Below are 9435 nucleotides of genomic sequence, written 5' to 3'. Positions count from 1 at the left end.
CTAAATCCCACAATATAAACAGTGACATATAAAATAGAAAATCCCTTTTCTTTTTTTTTCTATGTGGTTATTTTAATGCACCAGTAATTAAATAAGTGCATTTTCCAATGTACTCAATTTTATTTTAATATCATCCTCATAGCATAAACACCATCCCTTGTCATCAGTATTAAATCCCATAAATAAGTCTCCAAAATGTCAGCTCAATATTAGTACCTTAGAACAATGGTTTTCAAGATTCCTCGAAGGAGCAGGTTATCCAGATGTGAACAGATACCCCTGTTTAAACAAACAATTGAAAGAATTCTACAGTAAAATTGGTTTGGAAAATATTGGACTAAACAATGTTAACTAGGCATGCAGGATTTATCAGAGCCATTAGTGTGCTAATGTGTGCTGTGGATCTCCAAAAGAAGAACATAAAATGTGTTTTTCCCCAAAATCACTTGTCCACACTACTCTTTTTTCATGGAATTACATTTCTCCCAGGACTATGATCCTCAGATAGAACCAAAAGACCACGGTAGGCAGTTTGGGACACCCCATTTTGGAAGGACTGCCTGAAATCTACTGATTTTACCCTGAAAAGCAGGATTACAATCTCATGAGAACACAATCAGTTTTCTGCTCAGCCTCTGTATGAAAGAATGGGAACTACAGAATGTCAGCACCCTGGTCCCAGGCTTGAGTCTAATGATTTCTCTGGTTGGAAAGGTGTTTCTTTTCTCTTACGGCCCTCCCTATATAGGTACCCCCTTGCACCTGTAAGCTCAGAAGAGCCAGATTTTCCAAAATGGGAATGCAATACTGTTTTTAGTCAAGGCGTCATCTGTGGATACAATGAAAGGTAATAAAATTTACATCTGAATAGTACTTGCCTTAGTTGTTTAGTCCTGTATTCCAATTTAGTCTCTTCATCAGAGTTCCCCAAACTTTGTTGTTGCTGCTGTTAACTGCAGTTGAGTTGGCCCCTGACTTGTGGCGACCCCACGCACAACGGAATCAGACCATTGCAATCCATAGGATTTTCACTGGCTGAGTTTTTTGAAGTGGATCAGCAGGCCTATCTTCCCAGTCCATCCTAGTCTGGAAGCTCTGCTGAAACCTGTTCAGCGTCCTAGCAACATGCAAACCTTCGCTGACAGACGGGTGGGGGCTGTGCTTGAGGTGCACTGGCCAGAAATCGAACCTGGGCCTCCCACATGGAAGGCGAGAATTCTCCCACTGACCCACCACTGCCTCTGCCACACTTCAGGATCACAGTAATCATCCATGGCACTTGGGAAAAATGGCGATTCTTGGGCCATACCTGTCCTACAGAATGACTAGGTGGGGGGCCTACATGTCGGTCTTTGTTTTGAAACGCTCCCTTGGTGAGGCTTATGATCAAGCATCTTTGGGAAATTCAAACTTGGCTGCACGTTACAAATATTTTTATTTTTTTCAAAATACCAATGTGTCTTAGTTATCTAGTGCTGCTATAACAGAAATACCACAAGTGGATGGCTTTAACAATGAGACATTTAAATTTATTTTTTTAGTAGGCTAGAAGTCCAAATTCAGGGTGTCAGCTCCAGGGGAAGGCTTTCTCTCTCTGTCAGCTCTGGGGGAAGGTCTTCCTCACCAATCTTCCCCTGGATTAGGAGCTTCCCTGCACAGGAACCCCAGGTCTAAAGGACGTGCTCTGCTCCCGGTGCTTCTTTCTTGATATGAGTTCCCCACGCTCTGCTAGCTTCCCTTTCCCTTTATCTCTTGAGAGATAAATGTGGTGCAGGCCACACCCCAGGGAAACTCCCTTTACCTTGGATCAGGTTGTGACGTGGTAAAGTTGTTACACTCCCAACCTAATCCTCTTTAACATAAAATTACGATCACAAAATGGAGGACAACTACAGAACACCAGGAATCGTGGCCTAACCAAGTAAATACACACGTTTGGGGGGACATAATTCAATCCAGAACACAATGCCTCAAACAAAAGCAACTAAATCATAGTCTTCAAAGGTGGGCCAGGTTGTTGTTATTAGGTGCAGTCTGGCTCTCTTAGCAAACTTGTATATAACAAAATGAAACGTTACTTGATCCTGTGCCATCCTCACACTAGTATGTTTGAGCCCCTTGCTGCAGCCACTGTGTCAATCCATCTTATTGAGAGTCTTCCTCTTTTTCGCTGGCCCTCACTTTACCAAGCATGACGTCCTTCTCCAGGGACTGATCCCTCCTGATAACACGTCCAAAGTAAGTGAGACAAAATCTTGCCATCCTGGCTTCTGAAAAGCATTCTGGCTGTACTTCTTCCAAGACAGATTTGTTTGTTCTTCTGGCAATCCGTGGTATATTCAATATTCTTCACCAACATCATAATTCAAATGTGTCAATTCTTCTTCGGTCTTCCTTTTTCATTGCCCAGCTTTTGCACGCATATAAGGCAATTGAAAAGACCGTGGCTGGGTCAGGGGCACCATAGTCCTCCAAGTGACATTCTTTGCTTTTTAACCCTTTAAAGATGTCTTTTCCAGCAGATTTGCCCAATGCAATACGTTGTTTGATTTCTTGACTGCTGCTTCCATGGGTGTAGATTGTGGTTCCAAGTAAAATGAAACCCTTGACAACTTCAGTATTCTCTCCGTTTATCATGATGTTGCTTATTGGTCCAGTTGTGAGGATTTTTATTTTCTTTATGTGGAGGTGTAATCCATACTGAAGGCTGTGGTCTTTGATCTTCATTAGTAAGTGCTTCAAGTCCTCTTCCCTTTCTGCAAGCAAGGTTGTGTCATCTGCATACCGCAGGTTGTTAATGAGTCTTCCTCCAATCCTGATGCCCTGTTCTTCATATAGTCCAGCTTCTTGGATTATTTGCTCAGCATACACAGATTGAATGGGTATGGTGAAAGAATACAACCGTAACGCACTTCTTTCCTGATCTTAAACCCCTCAGTATCCACTTGTTCCGTTCAAATGACTGCCTCTTGGTCTATGTACAGGTCCCACATGAGCACAATTAAGTTTTCTGGAATTCCCATTCTTTGCAATATTATCCATAATTTGTTATGATCCACACAGTCAAATGCCTTTGCATAGTCAATAAAACACAGGTAAACATCTTTCTGCTTTCAGCCAAGATCCATCTGATGTCAGCAATGATATATCCCTTGTTCCATGTCCTCTTCTGAATCTGGCTTGAAATTCTGGCAGCTCCCTGTTGATGTATGCTGCAAGCAAGGTTGTATCATCTGCATATGGCAGGTTGTAAATGAGTCTTCCTCCAATCCTAATGTTGCATTCTTCTTCATATAGTCCAGCTTCTTGAATTATTTGTTCATCATAGAGACTGAAGAAGTATAGTGAAAGGACATAACCCTGATGCATAACTTTCTTGACTTTAAACCACGCAGTATCCCATTGTTTTGTTCGAACAACTGCCTCTTGGTCTATGTACAGGTTTAGCATTCACACAATTCAGTGTTCTGGAATTCCCATTCTTTGCGATGTTATCCATAATCTGTTATGACCCACATAGTCAAATGCCTTTGCATAGTCAATAAACACAAGTGAACATCTTTCTGGTTTTCTCTGCTTTCCACCAAGATCCATCTGACATCAGCAATGATACCCCTCGTTCCACGTCCTCTTCTGAGTTTGGCTTGAATTTCTGGCAGGTCCCTGTCGATGTACGGCTGCAGCCATTTTTTAATTATCTTCAGCATAATTTTTTCCTGCATGTGATATTAATGATATTGTTTGATAATTTCTGCATTCCATTGGATCACCTTTCTTTGGAAGGGGCACAAATATAGATCTCTTTCAGTCGGCTGGCCAGGTAGCTGCCTGCCAAATTTCTTGCATATATGAGTGAGCATTTCCAACGTTGTATCCATTTGTTGAAGCATCTCAATTAGTATTCTGTCAGTTACTGGAGCCTTGTTTTTTGCCATTGCCGAAAAAAAAAAATTTTTTTTTCAGTGTAGCTTGGAATTCTTCCTTCAGTACCATCAGTTCTTGATTATATGCTACCTCCTGAAATGGTTGAATGTCAACCAATTGTTTTCAGTACAGTGATTCTGTGTATCCCTTCCATCTTCTTTTGATGCTTCCTGTGTCATTCAGTTTTTGCCCACAAAATCCTTCAGTTTTGCAGGTTGAGGCTTGATTTTTTTTTCTTTAGTTCTTCCAGCTTGAGAAATGCCGAGCATGTTTTTAAGCGTTTAAGAAATTTGAAGACCCAGTGACTGTGGCTCTAATCCCCAGGCTCGTCTACTGACAGATGTAGGACTGCAACCAAATGCCAACCCCTCTAACATTAAGTCCGAGGCTGCTCCTGTCAGACCACTTAATCTGGCCACGAGGTACTTACTTGCAGGGTACCCTCTACAGGGGAGGTGCCCAAATACATACTGAATATGGAAGGAAAGAATCAAAAGTAACACCTGGAAGAAAAAAATAAAAAACTTTTCTCTGAAATAGGCAGAGTTGAGAGCAGGGAATTTGTCCAAAAATCTCCAACATGGTTTGACCAAGAAGCTCTTCTCTAGAAGAATGTGACTATTCCACTTTACCTTCCAGTATTTTCTACAGTGGAAAATAGCTCCTTAGGCTTTCTACACGTGACATGAAATACCTTCCCAAACAACCCATCTCTCATTTTCCTTTTCTCTGACTAGGTCTTCACCAGGCAGTTTTCTGTTGGTGATGTGGTTTCTCAACATATTTTCATTTCGGTTTGGTGCCCTCTTCCCCAATATAAGCCCTTGTCAGCTTAGAATGACTTGAAGCACTTGCTGAGGAAGATCAAAGACCACAGCCTGCATTATGGATTACACCTCAACATAAAGAAAACGAAAATCCTCACAACTGGACCAATGAGCAACATCACCATAAATGGAGAAAATATTGAAGTTGTCAAGGATTTCATTTTACTTGGAACCACAATCAACACCCACGGAAGCAGTAGCCAAGAAATCAAATGACACATTGCATTGGGTAAATCTGCTGCAAAAGACCTCTTTAAAGCAAAGATTTCACCTTAAGGACTAAGGTGCGCCTGACCCAAGCCATGGTGTTTTCAATCACCTCATATGCATGTGAAAGCTGGACAATGAATAAGGAAGAATGTGGAAGAACTGATGCATTTGAATTATGATGTTGGTGAAGAATATTGAATATGGACGGACAGAAGAGGGAACAAATCTGTCTTGGAAGAAGGACAGCCAGAATGCTCATTAGAAGCAAGAATGGCAAGAATTCATCTCACATACTTTGGAAATGTTATCAGGAGGGACCAATCCCTGGAGAAGGACATCATGCTTGGTAAAGCAGAGGGTCAGTGAAAAAGAGGAAGACTCTCAATGAGATAGATTAACACAGTGGCTGCAACAATGGGCTCAAGCATAACAATGATTGTGAGGATGGCACAGGACCGGGCAGTATTTTTTTCTGTTGTGCGTAGGGTCACTATGCATCGGAACCAACTTGATGGCACCTAAGAACAACAGATTAAAATGAACTCTCTATAGGGTCATCCTCTCGAGTGGAAACTATGTCAGCCCTGCTAAACAGAAGGCTCGTCGTCAGCTATTGGACTCTGGTCACTAGAGAGAAGAAGCAAACTCAACACAGGTTATGGGAGTAATTAATAATACTGTCAACCCTGAGAATATTTTAATTTGGAGAATTAGCAAAAATAGTAAAGATATTGGAAATCGAAAAAGGATTAAAAGGGAACTTCTGGAGCTAATTTCGCTAGCATGATTCCTACAGAGACACGTCCCAGGAACCAAGACACAGTTTATCTTTAACAGTTGTTTTTGTTTTCCCCAGATAATTTTAGACTTACAGAAGAGTTACAGACATAGTTTAGAGAACTCTCCTATACTCTTCACCCAGCTCCCCCTATGGTTAACATCTTATGTAACAATAAAATATTTATCAAAACCAAGAAATTAACCTTAGCATAATACAATTAAGCAAAGTCCAGAAATTATTCAGATTAGTTGATAAACTGTTGTGATCAGTGGACTGAGGAAACTAACCCTGTATCTCCCTTAGAGAAATGGTTCAGTTTTTGCTAATTTATTTTTTGTGGTGACTTTATAGAACATAGTTACTGCAAATAACAAAACTTGACTGTACCTCTTGGTTGGTCCTGTTGTTACTTAAAAACCTCCCCAAGGGACAGAGAACAAAAAAATAACTATAGTAACTTCAGATAAGGCATAACAATTTGGGAGATTCTTCTTTCGGATTCCTTGATAGTGAGGGGTCTTTGAGTTACTCTAGTTATTGCTGTCTACACTGGAATTTAACCAAATTACTTATAATACATTCCCCCAGATTAGATACACTATATACTTTTATTTGGAAGTTAATTTTTAGAAATGCTTTATGTTGGGCTTTCTTGAGATGTTCTGAACTAAAGTTGAATATAAGCCACTGTTATTGTTAAATGCCCTCTTAACTTGGAATTTTATGATATGAGTAATTTGAACCAAAGTTCTGGCCTTAAATTATTTCAGTAAGCTGAAATAAAGGAAACACTAACATTCTAGCCATCCTTTGATTCATCTGTGGCCTGGTGTTTTGTTTAACATTCTCCTTAAATACTATACCTTTGAAATACAAGCTTTTAGAGTATTAAAAAAAATGGTGGCTAAATAGAAGAGTACAAACCAGAGGAGAACTTCAAATCATTTCATTCTAGGAGGGTTAAAACATGTAGAAAACGCTAGACTAACACTTTTGGGTGTAAGATATCACTTCTATTTTCCTGTACCCTCTGGGCTTTTCTTGAATCTTTGAAATCCCTTCCCTATAACTGGAATCCCTGTGAAGATATTTCTGTATGTTTACACTCAAGTAGCATAAAAAAAAAGTTAGTACTCTTCCCTAACTTAATTTTATAATGTTTTATAATTTTAACAGCCTTGGCAGTTATATAGACGCAAACATAATGTAAGATTGCCAGATAAGTGGCCACTTACCTGGGGGAGGAATAAAAAGCAAAAAAAAAAAAGAAAGAAAAGATACCTTTCAACATTTTTCGTTTCCGAAATGTCCCATTAGTTCTTGGGAAATTTAATTTAAAATAGGTGTCATACTTTGGAGATTTGATTTGAAGAAAAAGACTCAATTTCAGTAAAATATCAGAGAGATGCCCTCACATTTTTAATTTAGTTAGAGTGAATATTAGCCTAAAATATACAAGGATCTGTGTCTCAATCTACAATTTTGTACTCCTAAAAAGCTTAAATATTAAAGAAATTGTTTTTCATGCAAGAAACTTTTCAGCAATTTGCTTATTTATTTATTTATTTTTGTGTTTATAGTAAAAAATCAGTTTCCATATTAGATGCCACATGTTGCTTTGATTCACGCAATTTCCTTAGTGTAAACCAACAACAGGTTGCACCTCCGGGAGCTGTGCAAAATATCAAATGATTCCTGAACGTGAGTGTCTTTGTTGCACAGGGGCCGTGCTAATATTTGTATCATTCCAATTTTAGTATCTGTGCTGCTGAAGCAAGCACAACAATTTGCTTTTCCCTTGGGAACAGAAATAATTGTTTCACACCCCGAAACCAGTGAACAGATTATAGAATCATTTGAGTCTCGAGGTTATGAAAATTCTAGTTATTTTTTTCATATATTCCTTTGGGCACAAATGAAGTAGGCCATAGGGCTGTTGGTGCATGACTGCACCATGGTTTGGCAAATCTTGTGGTTGTAAGATATGGGCTCACTGAAAAATACTCACTGCTGACCAATTTTAGCACCCCATTCTGAGGTTTGGACTAAAACACTTGGAATTTCCAGTAGAGAAGGAGTGGGTTTACCCTCATATTGATCTTGGGATACACAAAGACTCAGTCACCCCAAGTAAGCAATAATGTGGCTCAACAGAGTCTTTCAAATTGCAATATTTTTACAATTCTGCAAGTTGCAAGCTGAGAAAAAGTGGTTAGCACCTACACTAACCTTATTTCAGTTTCTTTTTTTCTTGCTTTCACAATGTCACGGGCCTTTCTTGGTGTGTATATTAAAAGCCTTCAAGTGATTCATCCACTTTGAAAGATCCGCTCGATATTTGAGTAAAGTATTTTAACGATACGTTCTCTGATTAGGAAAACAATGTGTATATTCTCAAGTGAATATAGAATTATTGAAGTGCTCCACGATTTTAAAGGAAGGATTGCAGCCACAAATGTCACACAAGTTCTTCTAATCATTTCCTGGGCTGTGGAGTTGAATGCCGTCATCCACAATATGCATTGAGAAATTCCATAAACTCATGCAAAGCACCTAGACGTGGGGGGAGAACAGGGATGAATAAGCTTCAGAAACACATTAGTCAACATCTTGCTTCAAAGGTTTGGGTTCATAAAAATTGAGTCAGACCAGCAGTACCACTTTGATCTAGATCAAAACTTCCCACTCTAATTCCTTGGCTATGAGAGGAAAGTGAGTATCCAGATTTCTCTTTGTAAAAGTAAAAGAAAATAAATGTGAAAAATGCCTACATCCTCTTCACTGGTTTTCGATTTTGTGGTTACATTTATGAAAAGAAGAATTGATGCATTTGAAGTATGGTGTTGACAAAGAATATTGAATATCCCATAGACTGCCAGAAGAACAAACAAATCTGTCTGGGAAGAAGTACAACCAGAATGCTGCTTAGAAGTGATGATGGCAAGACTTCATCTCATGTACTTTGGACATGTTATCAGAAGGGATCAGTCCCTGGAGAAGGACATCATGCTTGGTAGAGGGTCAGTGAAATAGAGGAAGACCCTCAATGAGATAGGTTGACACAGTGGCTGCAATAATGGGCTCAAATAGCAACGATTGTGAGGATGGCATGGGACTGAGCAGAGTTTCCTTCTGTTGTACATAGGGTTGCTATGAGTTGGAACTGACTCGAGGGCATCTAGCAACAACATTTATGAAACTCGTTGAGTTACGATCTAACATTTACATAAAACAGGAGGGCCTGATTAAGTGAGCATGTCTAAAAATTTCAAAGAAAACCTCCAAGACAAGGGCAGAGTGTGACATTGTTTCCCCGCAGGGTGCTGGTCCCAGGGATATGCTCTACTGGGTGAATGTACTTAGTCCATGGAGCCTCTTGGTTTGTTCCAGTTTTTCATTTAACCTTTCATAGAATATTCAGAGCACCACTGACTAGGTTTATTAATCTCAACTCTTTTGGGTTGCCCAATCATGACAATATTTACTTTAAAATTTTCCTGTTTACTTATAATGTCCTTGAAAATGACCATACAAAACCTCTCTGCACCCACACGCCCACTCATATACTTATGTAAATGCATGAACAGCAGGTAAAAAACAAACTCATGTTTCCATTAGTTAAGAATTGTCTGTGTTCCCTCACTAAACTGTAAGCTTTATGAGCATAGGGACATCCAATGTTTGTTCTTCAGG

The 9435-nt window shown here is 39.4% G+C and overlaps 1 non-coding gene across 1 annotated transcript; it reads right to left on the bottom strand.

Moving 5' to 3' along the window:
• Window positions 1-7419: 7419 nt before the first annotated feature.
• LOC126069822 (U6 spliceosomal RNA) lies at window positions 7420-7523 on the bottom strand. Its single transcript, XR_007516088.1, has one exon. It is a non-coding gene; the product is annotated as a U6 spliceosomal RNA (small nuclear RNA).
• Window positions 7524-9435: the final 1912 nt, after the last annotated feature.

Source organism: Elephas maximus, chromosome X (assembly GCF_024166365.1).
Source record: "Elephas maximus indicus isolate mEleMax1 chromosome X, mEleMax1 primary haplotype, whole genome shotgun sequence".
Classification (NCBI taxonomy): domain Eukaryota; kingdom Metazoa; phylum Chordata; class Mammalia; order Proboscidea; family Elephantidae; genus Elephas; species Elephas maximus.
The sequence above is the reverse complement of the archived record's forward strand: the minus strand, read 5'-3'. Positions and strand labels throughout refer to the sequence as shown.